Source organism: Hibiscus syriacus, unplaced genomic scaffold (assembly GCF_006381635.1).
Source record: "Hibiscus syriacus cultivar Baekdansim isolate YM2019G1 unplaced genomic scaffold, ASM638163v2 tig00110610_pilon, whole genome shotgun sequence".
Classification (NCBI taxonomy): domain Eukaryota; kingdom Viridiplantae; phylum Streptophyta; class Magnoliopsida; order Malvales; family Malvaceae; genus Hibiscus; species Hibiscus syriacus.
Window position 1 is genome coordinate 1,471,906 of NW_024062800.1, and position 16,068 is coordinate 1,487,973.

The window sequence follows — 16,068 nt, forward strand, 5'->3', positions numbered from 1 at the left end:
AATTGCGCAGCAATTTAGAATGTGTTGAAAACATTTTTGATATTTCGATATAACAAATTAAGTTAAATGAATTTTAAGATTTCACAAATGATTTTACAAATTTATATTCAATTCAATTAACCGAATATCAAATTATTACTCCAAGTTTTTCAAGATCAATTTTAATCCTTACTAAATGTGTAAAATTGTGATTTGTACTTAAACTATTTTTGAAACAATTTTCACAAAGTATTTTGAACCAAAAACAAGCCTTAAATCAATTATTCAAAGGCATGCACCGATGCATCAGTCCATGCATCGATGCATCGATGAATTAATTGAATATCGAATGCATTCCATGCACCGATGCACTCTCCATGCATCGATGCACTCTGAATATTTTCAAAACATCGAATGCATTTGATGCATCGATGCACAAGCCATGCATCGATGCACCAGGCTATTTTTCAAACATCGAATGCATTTCATGCATCGATGCACACTTGGTGCACCGATGCATCAAGTGTTCCAACGGTCAAAATATTTGAATTTTACACGAATGCACCGATGCATCCTTGATCATGCATCGATGCATGAGACGCTCCACCTAGAAAAATTAATTGTTTTTACACTTAAACGGCTCTATTGACTCCACTAATTATCACCAACGTTCAGAATTGATTTAAGGGGTATTTAAACAAGTTCTGAAGCCATTGATCAACAACAAGAAACATCAAGCAACTAGAATCAAGAGAGAATCAAAGAGAAAGCATCAAACCCCAAGTTTGAGTATTTCAAGCCTATTTTTCATCCAATATTCATTTGCTTTCAAGAACGCTTTTGTACTCAATTGTATTTATCTTTGAGTGTTCTTTTCTTTGTTCTAGAATTGTGCAAACATCTTACCTTGTGAGGTTTTCTTGTAAGTTTGCAAATTTGTAATCTTCTCTTTGGGAAAAAGAGTGTTCTCAAGAGTTGGGGTATACTCTTGAGGGATTTTGTAAGGTTATCTCTTTGGCCTCAAAAGAAAGAACAAATTAGTGAATTTGTTGGAAAATCCTTAGTGTGGATAGCTAAGGTAGTGGACGTAGACTTTGTTTGAGAAAGTCGAACCACTGTAAATCACTGTGCAATTACTTTCAATTTTCTGCAAAAGCTTCCACGAAATTTTTAATTGCCAATTCACCCCCTCTTGGCCGATTCCGTCGATCGATTAACTCAACAATTGGCATCAGAACCTAACTCGTTAAGAAGGTTTAACCTCCTTGAGACGATCCTCGAAGAAGCTATACCAATTCCCGACACAACCGAAAAGATGACTTCCACCTCCGGCTCGTTCCACATGGAAGACTCCCTACCAACCGACAAACCTCCATACTTCAATGGAGTCAACTATCATCATTGGAAGAAATTAATGAAGGTATTCATCCAATCCAATGATTTTGATGCATGGGAGATAATCAAGAACGGCTACTCTTCTCCAAAGAAGAAGGAGAAGAAGAGGAGTGACAAAGAACGGAAGAAAGCTCAACTTAATGCCAAGGCTATGCACATGTTGTTTTGTGCATTTGGTCATGAAATCTATGAAGGGGTTTCTTCATGTTCAAGTGCCAAAGAGCTTTGGAATAAGCTCGAGGAAATCCATGGAAACAAGAAAGAAGAACCAACAAATGTGGTGTCTCTAATAGCTCGTGAAGAGCCCGAGGTATCTTCTAGCTCAAATGAATTAAATTCATATTCTTTTGATGAGTTACTAGTTGCCTACGATAAATTATTTTTGGAGTTTGAGACCATGAACTCTAAATATAAGAAAATGATTTCAAAATATATACATGAAAATGATTTTCTTTTGAAAGCAAAAATGGATTTTGAAAACCAAAATGAAATTTTGAAAAAGGATTTAGAGCTTTCAAAAATGAAAATTGAGAGTTTTGAAAAAGAAAATTTTGATTTGAAAGTTAAGCTTGAATGCTTAACAAAAGAAAAAGAAATCATTTTAAATAATTTATCTAGTTCCATAATGACAATATGCTCACATTGTCATTATCATGGTCATAAGGAACATACTTGTCCTTTGAAGAAAGGAAAACGTTTTAAAATTAAACAAGTATGGATTCCGAAAGGAACAAGGGGCATTGAACCTAACGTCCAAGGATCCAAAGCAATTTGGATACCAAAATCAAAATAAATGTCTCTTGTAGGTGTGGGGCAATTGTGATGAAAATGATTATATTCAAGATGCTCTAGCCACACATGAAAAAGGAATGGGTAACCTCTAAGCTTAATGTTTTAATTTTGGTTATTGGTTGCTCATTTGATTTTAAGCATGCATGAGTTTGGTTTTAAATGATTATACATTATTATTTTAATCTCATGTATATTAAAAAGGTTTTATGATGAACATTTTAAAGTTTTAATGATTTTTTTTTTATTTTTAGTTAATCATATGGAATTTTGGTCAAAATTGGTTTTAATGCAAATGATATCTCTCTAACAATTGATATCAACTTTTCAAATGTTTTGATTTTATAAATTTTAAAATTTTTGACCTAAATTTAAATGTTTATGCATGTGGTTTAAATGAAAATGATATCTCTCTAACAATTGATATCAAATTATTCAAAATGCATAACATTTTTGGAAAACTTTATGCAAATGCACACAATTTTAACAATTGGTATTAATATCAAATTTCAAAAATTGGTATTGCATAAAGTATTTTAGACTTGGATGTATTGAATTTCATGTGCTACTAACATGTTTGTTATTCTTTGTTGAAATTCAATTTTGTTTAAGTATCATGATCCTAAAGCTAAATTTTGTTTGGAATGCATTTATTGAGGGGGAGCTTTGATTTTTAAAATGATTTTTAAATGTCAAATTTACCACTTATTCTCCAAAGTTATTTTGAACTTCAAAGATTGAATTATTTTTGATATAACAAAAAGGGGGAGAAGTTTGGTTTAAAAAAAATTCAATTTCTTAATGAAAAAGGGGGAGCTTAACATTTTCATATATTTTCCAACAATTGGTAGCAATTGATATCTTTTTCATTAAACAATTTATTTTTTGCCAAAAACAATTTTCAAATGTTTTGTTATATCAAAAAGAGGGAGATTGTTGAACTATGTTTTGATATAACAATTTAAGGCAAAATGGTTTTTGGACTTGAATTGAATTTACAAAATGTTTTTGGACTTAATTGAATTTATTCAAAGTTTTAAAAGGTTTCAAAAATAATTCAAAGTCCATTAAAATCGGATTTGAGCAAAAATGCTAAAGGGTGTCAAAGTGCATCCATGCATCCCTGCAGTGCATCCATGCATCCCTGTAGTGCATCCATGCATCTGCACTAATGCATCGATGCATCATGCAATGCATCCATGCATCCAAACATCGAATGCAATTAGTGCATCGATGCATCCTTGCCATGCATCGATGCATCCTGCCATGCATCCTGCCATGCATCAAGGCTGCAACGGCTAGTAACGGCTAGTTTATTTGAATTTAATGAAGGGGTATCGATGCACCTTGATCATGCATCGATGCATCATGTTATGGGCAGCCTTTTTGAGTAGAAAAATCATCCCCAAACGACTCCAAAACATCCCCAACGGTTATATACGACATCAAACACATTCCAAGCTATAAATACAAGCTAAGGACACTTGAAGAAGCATGAAAACAACCATCCAAGCAATCAAACACAAGAGAAGAGTTTTTCATTCTTATTTCATCTTTCTCTTGTAAATATTTTGTTCTTGTGAGCTTAATTCTTGTAAACACCTACCTTAGAGACGTTTTCTTGTTTACATTTCTTATCCTTTTGTAAAGGGGAAATGTTCTAGCTTAGCCCGTGTAAAAGCTAGGGAAAGGTTCTAGTTTAGCCCGGAAAAACTAGGCAGTTGTAAGGTTATCTCTTTGTCCTCAAAAGAAAGAACAAATTAGTGAATATGTTGGAAAATCCTTAGTGAGGAGCTAAGGTAGTGGATGTAGACTTCGGTTGATAAAGTCGAACCACTCTAAATCGTTGTGCAATTTTCTATCTTTCAATCTCCTTACTCCCTAAACTTAAAACCATTCCGACCCCTCTTTGCAAACCATTCCGGTTGTCTATTCGAGCTTCCAAAAATCCTAACAGAATGGTTTGACTTTCTCAACCAAAGTCTATGTCCACTACCTTAGCTATCCACACTAAGGATTTTCCAAAAATTCACTAATTTGTCTTTCTTTAGAGGACAAAGAGTAACCTTACAAATCCCTCAAGAATTATACCCCAAATTCTTGAGAACACTCTCTCCCAAAGAGAAGATTACAAATTTGCAAACTTACAAGGAAATCCTCACAAGGTAGATTGTTTGCACAATTCTAGAACAAAGAAAAGAACACTAAAAAATGAATACAATTGAGTACAAGTAGTGTTCTTGAAAGCAAAATGAATATTGAATGAAAAATAGGCTTGAAATGCTCAAACTTGAGGTTTGATGCTTTCTCTTTGATTCTCTCTTGATTCTTGTTGATTGTTGTTTCTTGTTATTGATCAATGGCTTCTAAGCTTGTTTAAATGCACCTTCAAATGATTCTCAACGTTGGGGATGATAAGTGGAGTCAATAGAGCCGTTTAAGTGTGAAAATAATTAATTAAAGCAGTTGGGAGTGTCAGTGCATCGATGCATACCCTAGGTGCATCGGTGCATCAGTGTAAAATTCAAATATTTTAACCATTGGACTCTTAGTGCATCGGTGCACTAAGAGTGCATCGGTGCACTAAGAGTGCATCGATGCATAAAATGCATTCAATGTTTTGAAAAAGCCTGAGTGCATCGATGCATGGTCTTGTGCATCGATGCATCAAATGCACTGAGTGCATGGATGCATGGTATGTGCATCGATGCATAAAATTCATTCGATGTTTGAAAAATTAATTGGTGCATCGATGCATGGATTGGTACATCGGTGCATCACTTTGAAAAATTGATTTTAAGTTTGATTTTGGTTCAAAATACTTTGTGAAAATTGTTTCAAAAATAGTTTGAGTATAAAACACAATTTTACACATTTAGTAAGGTTTGAAATTGATCTTGAAAGACTTGGAGTAATAATTTGATATTCGAGTAATTAAATCGAATATACTTAGAAAATCATTTGTGAAATCTTAAAATTCATTTAATTTAATTTGTTATATCGAAACATCAAAATGTTTTCAACAATCTCCCCCCTTTTGATATAACAAAACATTTGTGTAATTTTAAGATTTTCTTTGAAGATAAGTTTTGAAATCAATTTTGAAATTACTACTCCCCCTTTCTATAACACTTCTCCCCTTTTGAAACATTGTAACACTTAACATTTCTCCCCCTTTTTGTTAAATCAAAAAGACTCGAAAATATAAACAAGGTTGTAAAAAACATTTAGCCAATTGATTAGTAATATAGCTTAAGCTGCTAAGATCACAATCAAGAGAAACGTTAGCCATTAGTATCATACTCAATATTCATAATCAAATGTGATATGACATAATTGGTCATAATGCAACTAATATGAAATTGATGCAAAAATTAATAAATATTAAGATCAAAGTGAAAAATTCAAATCAAACCAATATATATATATCAAGTTTAAAAACCACAAAGCATCCAAATTATATCTTCAAACAAATTTAAACAATCCAAATAAAAACAATAATCCCCAAAGTATTCAAAATGTTTTAACAATAAAAGTTCAAAGATGATCCAAAACAAAACAAGGTCTACTTGTCCATAGAGGGATCGAGAGGCGGAGGAGGAAATCGAGCTTGCATCTCAAGAGAGAGAGCATCCATGCGTGCAAGCATATCCCTTTGAAACTCCATCTGTCAAGCTTCTAAAGTGTCTAAGAATTGATTTACTGCTTCGTGAGTAGCAGTCAAGTGGGATTCGATGGAAGCATACCGTATATCAAATGTCTCCAAAAACGAACGAAAATATGGAGGCATTTGATCCTCTTGTGGAGCTGGTTTTGGTGCAGGCTCATCGTCTGGAACGTGATCGTTGATATCTTGCATAAGTTGTTGAAACTCAGGATCATCGTCAGCAGCCGGTGCCAGAGGAGGAGGAGGAGCATGAGAAGAGCTAGGAGCAGCTCGTAAAGAGCTAGCTCCCGGGTCGAAATACCCAAAGACCGGTTTCCTCATCTTGTTTCCAATCCGCTTTCTTCAAGGAAGTAAGATTGATTTGGTTTTAGAGTGGGATAGGATTGTTGAGAGAGACGTCTAGACCAAGTTTGATAAAGAGGTTACTAAGAAGACATCCATAAATTAATGTTTCGACATGTTTTGAGGGAATAATGTTTATGACATCAACTAGTTGACTGGAGATAATATGGGGTAGATTGATTTTGATCTTATTCTTGAGACAGTGCATCCACCACAAATCCCTAATACGAAGAGTGGAGTACCTACCTCCGGATAGTCTAAACCACCAAGAGATCATCAGATGAAGAAAATGATCGTGATGAGATCGTAGAGTACTAACACTAGCATTTGGAACATAGGGATAATCTACTGTTTCATTCTCATTATATAGCCCATCATCATCTAATCCAAAACGTGAAGCTATAATCGCGGGGTCAATATTAATATATTGGCCTAAACGATATGATCTAATGGTTATAGTCCCACATTGAGTTTTGTTTTGAATACATACCACATTGGAATAGAAAATGTGGACTAACTGTTGATAAACGATAGGTTTAAGCTGAAACATTTTATCAAACTTCCAAGCTTTAAGAATCGGAAGGTATTCAAAGTAATATCTATCATAGCTTGAAGAGAAGGAATATGCTCTTCCCGGATTCTATAAGTTTGAAAAGAATTTCTATACCTAGAGTACAATTCGTCTCTACGACGCTTAGGCATGTTAAAATAAGATACTAATAGAGATGAAGGTAGAGGAGGAACGAGATTAGGAGGTTGGTTTGAACGAGAATGACTCGATGAAGTCCTAGGGCGTTTGGGATTAAACATGGTTTAGGAATCGAAAAAAGGAATATAACCTGCAATTTGAAACACATGTATGCAATTTAATCAATCCCAAAACTCAATTGAGTCCTCAATAATTCAAGGTTCACTAAATCAAATCCTAATGGGCAAGGTTTTGAAAACTATTTGAAAATAATCATAATATGTATAGTTTTCATGAAAACAATATAATTAAATAAAAAACATCAAATTTAAAAATTAAATTCAGATTTTCGATATAATAATTTTTTTTATTTTGAAAAATTCAGAAAAATCTTTGAAAATTTGTTAGTTTTTGATGAAATTAGTTGTAAAAACTAGTTTGTAATCATCAAACATTCAATGCCCGATATAATGTTCATCCTAGAACTAATTAAAACTAGTCCTAAGATCAAAAATCAATAAAATAGAAGTTTTTGAAATATTACCTTGAAAATTTCAGATTTGAGAGGAATGTGATGTTGTTTTGCATGATTTGATGATTAAAACAGGATTAGGAGTTGAAAAACTCGAAGATTTCGACAAAAATTACGTTGATTTTGAGCAAAAAGATGATTTACAGAGTGAGAGGGGCATACGGCTGATGAGGATATAGTTTTAGGGTTTAAAACACAAATAAGAAAATAAGCCTTTTAAACCCAAAACCCGAAGGATGCATCGATGCATGACCCCGTGCATCGATGCACATTCAAGGCTTGCATCGGTGCATCAACATGATGAATCGATGCACATTCAAAGGGATGCATCGATGCACTGTTAAGTGTATCGATGCATGAAGAACAAAAATGTCAAAAATCTGTTTCAAACACTTAAAATGCTAAATTAATTAGCTCTAGTGGTATTGGAAACTCATATAATGAAAATTAATCATGTTCAATCAATCAAATTAATCCTTAAATTTCATTTGAACATAAAATTAATTTTCATCAAGAAACATAAACTCCCCCTAACTAATAGCAAAGAATACAACCAAAAATTATTATTATAAGCATTTTTCATTTATACTTAAAAGTGCTAAAATTATTTTAAACACTAAGTGAAGATAGGTCAGTTAAACCTATTTCTCTCCTAAGTGTCCAAAATCTTTCTTTGTCTAAAGGTTTTGTAAAGATATGCTCTAATTGGTGCAAAGTATCAACAAATTCTAGAACTACATCTTCCTTAGCGACATGGTCTCTAATGAAGTGATGTCTAATTTCAATATGCTTAGTTCTAGAGTATTGGATGGGATTTTTAGTGAGACAAATAGCACTAGTATTGCCACACTTGATAGGAATGGTACCTACTTCAATTCCATAATCAAAAGGTTGTTGTTTCATCCATAAAATTTGTGCACAACAACTACTGGCTGAAATATATTCTGCTTCAGTGGTAGATAATGCGACACAATTTTGTTTCTTTGAAAACCAAGAAATCAACATATTTCCAAGGAATTGGCAAGTACCGCAGGTGCTTTTCCTATCTAATTTTCATCCTCCATAATCCGCATCATATAAGGCATGCAAGCTAAAGCTAGAGTCTCTAAGATACCAAAGTCCTAAACTAGGAGTGTCCTTAAGGTATCTAAAGATCCTCTTAACAGCTAGTAAATGTGATTCCTTAGGGCATGATTGAAATCTAGCACATAAGCAAACACTAAATGTAATGTCCAATCTACTTGCAGTTAGAAAAAGCAGAGAACCAATCATTGACCTATATAATTTAACATTTACACATTTACCTCCTTCATCTATGCCAAGCTTTGTCGATGAGCTGATATGAGTTTTATGTTGCTTCCCATTTTCCAGTCCAAACTTCTTGAGCATATCTTTGACGTACTTAGCTTGATTGATGAAGATGCCATCTTTTCTTTGCTTAATTTGGAGTCCCAAGAAAAATGAGAGCTCCCCCATCATGCTCATCTCGAATTCACTTTGCATTAGCTTAAAAAATTCTTGGCAAAGAACATCATTAGTAGAACCAAATATTATATCATCAACATAAATTTGAACTACTAATAAATCTTTACCTTTATGCTTTAAAAACAATGTAGTGTCAACCTTCCCTTCTGAAAAACCTTTTTCAATTAAACAATTTGACAATATTTCATACCAAGCTCTAGGAGCTTGTTTTAAACCATATGGTGCTTTTATCAATTTAAGAACATGATTTGGAAATTTTAAATCTTCAAAACCTAGAGGTTGTTCCACATACACTTCTTCCTTTATAAAACCATTTAAAAATGCACTTTTAACATCCATTTGATATAATTTAAATTCATGAAAACATGCAAATGCTAATAACATTCTAATTGCTTCCATCCTAGCTACGAGAGCGTATGTTTCATCATAGTCTATGCCCTCTTCTTGAGTATACCCTTGAGCAACAAGTCTAGCCTTGTTTCTCACTATATTACTACACTCATCAAGCTTATTCCTAAATACCCATCTAGTACCTACAGTAGATTTATTACTAGGCCTTTCAACTAATGTCCATACTTTACTTCTCTCAAATTGATTTAACTCTTCTTGCATAGCCATAATCCAATGTTCATCATTTAATGCTTCTTTAATATTCTTAGGCTCTATGCATGAGATAAATACAACATAATAACAAATATTTCTAAGAGAAGATCGAGTTGTTACCCTTTTGGATGGATCACCTATGATTTCACCATCCTTGACATAGTTTACTCTCTTGGGTAAGATACTTCCCTTTCTTCAATTGTTGGATTCTCGAGAGGATCATGAGTTTCCTCATCTTTTGTTTCTTCCTTTGATGATGGTTCTCCAACGTCATGTCTAACGTCATTTGTATTTATAATAACTACATCATCATTCAAACAAGAATCCTTCCTCGGAAGGAGATTATCATCGAAAAAAACATGTATAGACTCTTCTACAACTAAAGTTCTTTTATTAAATACTCGATAAGCTTTTGAACTTAAGGAATAACCCAGAAAAATTCCTTCATCACTTTTAGCATCAAATTTGCCAAGATTGTCTTTACCGTTGTTTAAAACAAAACATTTACATCCAAAAGGATGAAAATAGCTAATGTTAGGCTTTTTATTTTTAAAAAGTTCATATGGAGTTTTCTTCAAAATATGTCTAATCATTACTCGATTAATAACATAACAAGTAGTATTTGTGGCTTCTGCCAAAAAATATTTTTGGCAAATTGTTTTCACAAAGCATAGTTCTAGCCATTTCTTCTAAAGTTTGATTTTTCCTTTCAACAACTCCACTTTGTTGAGGGGTTCTAGGTGCTGAAAAATTATGACTAATAGCATTAGAATTACAAAATTTAGTAAATCCAAGATTTTCAAATTCAGTGCCATGATCACTCCTAACACTAGTTATAGAGTAACCTTTTTTTGTTTTGGATTATTTTTGAAAATGTGATGAAATGTTCTAATGCTTCATCTTTAGTACTTAAAATTAGAACCCAAGTATATCTAGAATAGTCATCTACCAAGACAAATGCATATTGTTTTCCACCCAAGCTAGTAGTCCTAGTTGGCCCAAAAAGATCTATATGGATCAATTGTAATACTCTACTAGTTGATACATCATTAATGATTTAAAAGAAATTCACTTTTGTTTTCCTTTAACACAAGCATCACAGATTTTATCATTATCAAATTTAAGCTTAGGCAACCCTCGAACTAAATTTCCTTGAATTAGCCGTTGCAAAACACTCATACTAGCATGTCCTAGTCTCCTATGCCATAACCAACTATCATGCTCATCCTTAGCAACTAGGCATAAATTAGTCATATCAATAGAGTCTAAATGCACCATGTATATGTTTTCTATTCTATGACCAACAAGCATAATTCGATTAGATGCAATGTCAATAACTTTACAACCATTAGTTTCAAACATGACATTGAATCCTTTATCACATAATTGACTAATACTTAAGAGATTATGCTTTAATCCATTCACATATAAAACATTTTTAATTTGTATGGAAGAGGTATTACCTATAGTACCTATACATTCGATGTGACCTTTTGAATTATCACCAAAAGTCATTTCTTCTCCATTTTTGGCATTAATCTCTATGAACCAGCTTTTGTCTCTGGTCATGTGTCTTGAGAATCCACTATCAAGGTACCATGAATTTGAATTTGTTTCATGTGCCTTGTAGCAATGCTCCTTTTCCTACAAACATAGATTAATTTTTGATTTTTGGTACCCAAATTCTTTTGGGTCCATATTCATTAGTTTCCAAAATCCTAGTCCCCTTAGGTATCCATTTTTATAGGATATCCTTATCTTTAGTAGTAATGAGCCCTTTAGGAACCCATATACTTCTAACGATTTTTTCATTAGAGGTTCTTCGGGGACCTCTATGATTGTAGTTTTTAAAACTTTTTCTAACAAAGTTGGATTTTGAATTTTCTCTATTTTCAAAATATTTTATTCCATCTTTATCAAAAGAAGTTTTAAGATCGTCAATTTTCTTTTGATGATCATCATTGACCTTTGAAAGTAAATTTTGCAAATCCAAATTTTTCTTTTCAAACTCTTCTAGTTTGATTTGCAAATCTTTGATTTTAGTTTCAAGATCGTTGTTGGTTTTGGATATGAGTTTATTTTCATTTTTCAATTTTGAAACATCATTTTTATATTTTAAAAACAATTTCTCATAATCCAAATCCAACCCATTATATTCCTATAATAGCTCATCATAAGATAAATCATCAAATTCAGATGAGTTAGAGGTTACCTTAGAATCTTTCCCGAATACCATCAAGTACAAGTTTGCTACTTTTTGTTCATCTTCATCGGAACCCTCTTCATCGCTCCATGTAGCCACATGAGCCTTGTGCTTATTCTTTGATTGACCCTTTCTTTTCAATTATGGGCAATCATTTTTCTGAATCGTTTGGCAAACAATGTCATTTCCTCGTCATCATCATCGTCATCTGAATCACTCTCATCTTTTGTGGATTTGAGATCAACTTCAATGTTTTTCTTCTTCTCCTTCTCCTTTGGTGTCTCGGCAATCTTATCGAGGTCCACCTCATCTTCAAGCATCATTTCATGAGTGAGGAGGGAACCAATTAGCTCTTCAAGAGTTAAGGACTTTAGGTTCTTAGCCTCGATGATTGCAGTCTTCTTGGATTGCCATGATTTTTAAAGTGAGTAAACTAACTTCCTTACAAACTTTTCGTTTGGAATGATCTCTCCATATGATTTGAGACCATTGACAATTGTTGAGAATCTATCCGTCATAGCTTTGATATCTTCATTTGGTTTCATCCTGAAATTTTCATAGCTATGTGTTAGAAGACTAATTTTAGATTCTTTTACCTCGTCGGTGCCTTCATGAGTGACTTGTAGTTTATCCCATATTTCTTTGGCGGTTGTAAAAGATGAAACTCTTCCATATTCATCTAGTCTAAGAGCACAAAATATGATATGGATGACTTTGGAGTTGAGTTGCAACATTCTTGTCTCTCCTTCACTCCACAATCTTGGATGAGTGAGAGGCTTGATATATCCATCTTCTACAACATTCCATGCTCCCATGTCACTAGCTTGAATGAAATACATCATCCTATTCTTCCAATAGGCATAGTTAGCCCCATTGAAGAAGGAAGACTTGTTGACGGGCATCGAATCGAGACCAGAGTCGACGTTTGAAGTGGAGGCCATTAATGACTTTGATTATCGATGTAACTCTTCCCGAATCGACTCAAGAGGTGATTAAACCCTCAAATGAGTTAGGCTCTGATACCAATTATTGAGTTAATTGATCAACAAAATATGGCCAAGAGGGGGTGAATTGGCAAATAAAAATTTTGGTGGAAGCTATGCAGAAAATTGAAAGTAATTGCGCAGCGATTTAGAGTGGTTCGACTTTCTCAACCAAAGTCTACGTCCACTACCTTAGCTATCCACACTAAGGATTTTCCAAAAATTCACTAATTTGTCTTTCTTTTGAGGACAAAGAGTAACCTTACAAATCCCTCAAGAATTATACCCTAAATTCTTGAGAACACTCTCTCCCAAAGAGAAGATTACAAATTTGCAAACTTACAAGGAAATCCTCACAAGGTAGATTGTTTGTACAATTCTAGAACAAAGAAAAGAACACTAAAAAATGAATACAATTGAGTACAAGTAGTGTTCTTGAAAGAAAAATGAATATTGAATGAAAAATAGGCTTGAAATGCTCAAACTTGAGGTTTGATGCTTTCTCTTTGATTCTCTCTTGATTCTTGTTGATTGTTGTTTCTTGTTATTGATCAATGGCTTCTAAGCTTGTTTAAATGCACCTTCAAATGATTCTGAACGTTGGGGATGATTAGTGGAGTCAATAGAGTCGTTTAAGTGTGAAAACAATTAATTAATGCAGTTGGGAGCGTCAGTGCATCGATGCATACCCTAGGTGCATCGGCGCATCAGTGTAAAATTCAAATATTTTGATCGTTGGACTCTCAATGCATCGGTGCACTAAGAGTGCATCGATGCATAAAATGCATTCGATGTTTTGAAAAAGCCTGAGTGCATCGATGCATGGTCTTGTGCATCGATGCATCAAATGCACTGAGTGCAACGATGCATGGTATGTGCATCGATGCATAAAATGCCTTCGATGTTTGAAAAATTAATTGGTGCATCGATGCATGGATTGGTGCATCGGTGCATCACTTTGAAAAATTGATTTTAGGCTTGATTTTGGTTCAAAATACTTTGTGAAAATTGTTTCAAAAATAGTTTAAGTATAAAACACAATTTTACACATTTAATAAGGTTTGAAATTGATCTTGAAAGACTTGGAGTAATAATTTGATATTCGAGTAATTAAATCGAATATACTTAGAAAATCATTTGTGAAATCTTAAAATTCATTTAATTTAATTTTTATATCGAAACATCAAAATGTTTTCAACAAAGTGAAAATACATGCTCTTGGATGAATTGAAAGGAGTTGGTTCAGCCCTAAGGATGAATGAACATGTCCTTGGATAAAAAAGAATGTGTTGGTTAGGTTTTCAAGCCATTTTAATTCCTAGGTCGAATTGGTGCGACCTTTATAATGCTTCCCTCATGTCTCTTCATGATTTATGCATCTTTTGAGAAAAAACTCTTCACCATAGTTGCACCTCTTGAAGTGGAGACTCTTCATGAACAATCACCTTGATGAAAAATCATAATGCTTGGAGGTAACCTTTCATGAAAAGGTAGGTTGTAGGATGAATGAGCTAAATATGAGTTGGACATAGGTGCATAGAGTTATGATGAAGTGTTTGGCAGCTCCTTGTGAAAGGACACGTCCCGAAAAGACACCTATTCGCAAAAAGGCACGAACTGTGAAAAATTGATTTTGTGTAGAATTCATGTCCTTTTATGGAAGATTGCGTATGTTCAGCTCCTCAGCTGATTTGAGTATTCTAGCTAGCTCAAATCTTCAGCTCAATCCAACTATTATGAGCTCAAGTGCAGCTGACAACTTTTCTTATCTTTGACCGCAATCTTCCATAGAGTTTTCCTAGATTGATTCTACTAGCTTTGAGCTTCATCTTATAGCTTAATTTAGCTCCCCTCCCCATGGTCGAATGTACCTATACACAAAGAACACAAGATTAATTAATTATAAAAGATAAATGAGCTTATAATGCATTCCTAAGTATGAAATGCAATCATATGATATAGAAATTATATGTATAACATAAAGTAATGGATGCATACTAAACATATAATAAACTCAACATATGTTTAACATAATCATATGGACTATAGGATATATGCATAACTAACATATAATATGGCATTCATAAATGATGAACAGAAACATATAATAATAGTATCATAAGAAATGTTATGCAATCATGTCATATACGTGAATGGTATGGATGACATGATATTCTAAATGCATAACAAGATATGAATGCAATGTCATGAACAAATAAAATGCATAAAGGATATAAAATAAAGAATGAATAAGCTCCCTTATAACCCTCCATGGAAAACGTATAAGTTTTGAAAAGTATATGTGAAATGATGGGGCTTATTAGAATCATATCATCCCTCATTCTTTTTGGTGATTTGTCCTAAAATTGAATCTCCTCGCCATTTTTTTCTTCTTTAGTGTAGGAATGGATAAGTCCATACTTCTTTCTTCAACCTTTTGAACATCTTCCTTGCTCAAAACAACACATTTGATGGAAAAGGAAGAATTCCATTGAGGCATCTATTTAGTTCATGTCTTTTGGAAATAAGACTTGCCCTTTAATTAATCCTTTAGGAACATCGCGTTGGTTAGATGAGGCATGTATCTCTTCGCTTGATTCGACATGATTGTTGATGTAAAGATTTTGAATTTCTTCAAGTTGCCAGGTAACATCAACTCCTTTAAGCTTTGTGCCTTTCCAAATGATGGCCTTTGAGTAGGTAGACAATGCCCGCTTCATACTCTTGAAATGTTTGACTTCGATGCACGAATCAATCTTGAAATAAAAAGGAAACTTGTCATTATAGGTTGATAGGATAACACCATATACGTGAATCGAATTGCTGTAAAATAAACCAAATTTAGAAAATGAGAAACTATAAACAAAATGAATGAAAACAGCAAACCAGGGTGGAGGTTTGATTAACATTGGTTGATTTATTTCCTTTAGGATTGGCAATGTATTTGGAAGGTCAATTAACACAACTTTTAGCACTTTAAGTGATGTATCCTTTTGAACTTCAAGAATCATAACCTTTTTAACTTCAAGTGATATGTATTGTGTGATTACAAGTGTCACGCCCCTTGGTTCTTCAAAAGGTATGTTGCTTGATTTATCAATTTGAAAGGATATGCCTCCTCGTTTGTCCTGTAAAACAAAAGAAAGAATAGAAGAAAGAGTAGGGTTAGATAAAATTTGTTTTTCACTCTTCTTTTCTTCCCCATACTCATTTTCAACTTCTTCACTTTTTTTATTTTCAACTTTCTCATTTCAACTCAACATTCTTCATATCCATTTCCTCATTTTTATTTTCAACTCAAATGGTTTGTTAAACTTCAAAGTGTTTTTCTTCATTCAAAATTTACTCCAAATGTTTTTTCTCCCTTGCATCTTCTTTAGCTTTCTCTTTCATTGCTTCTTC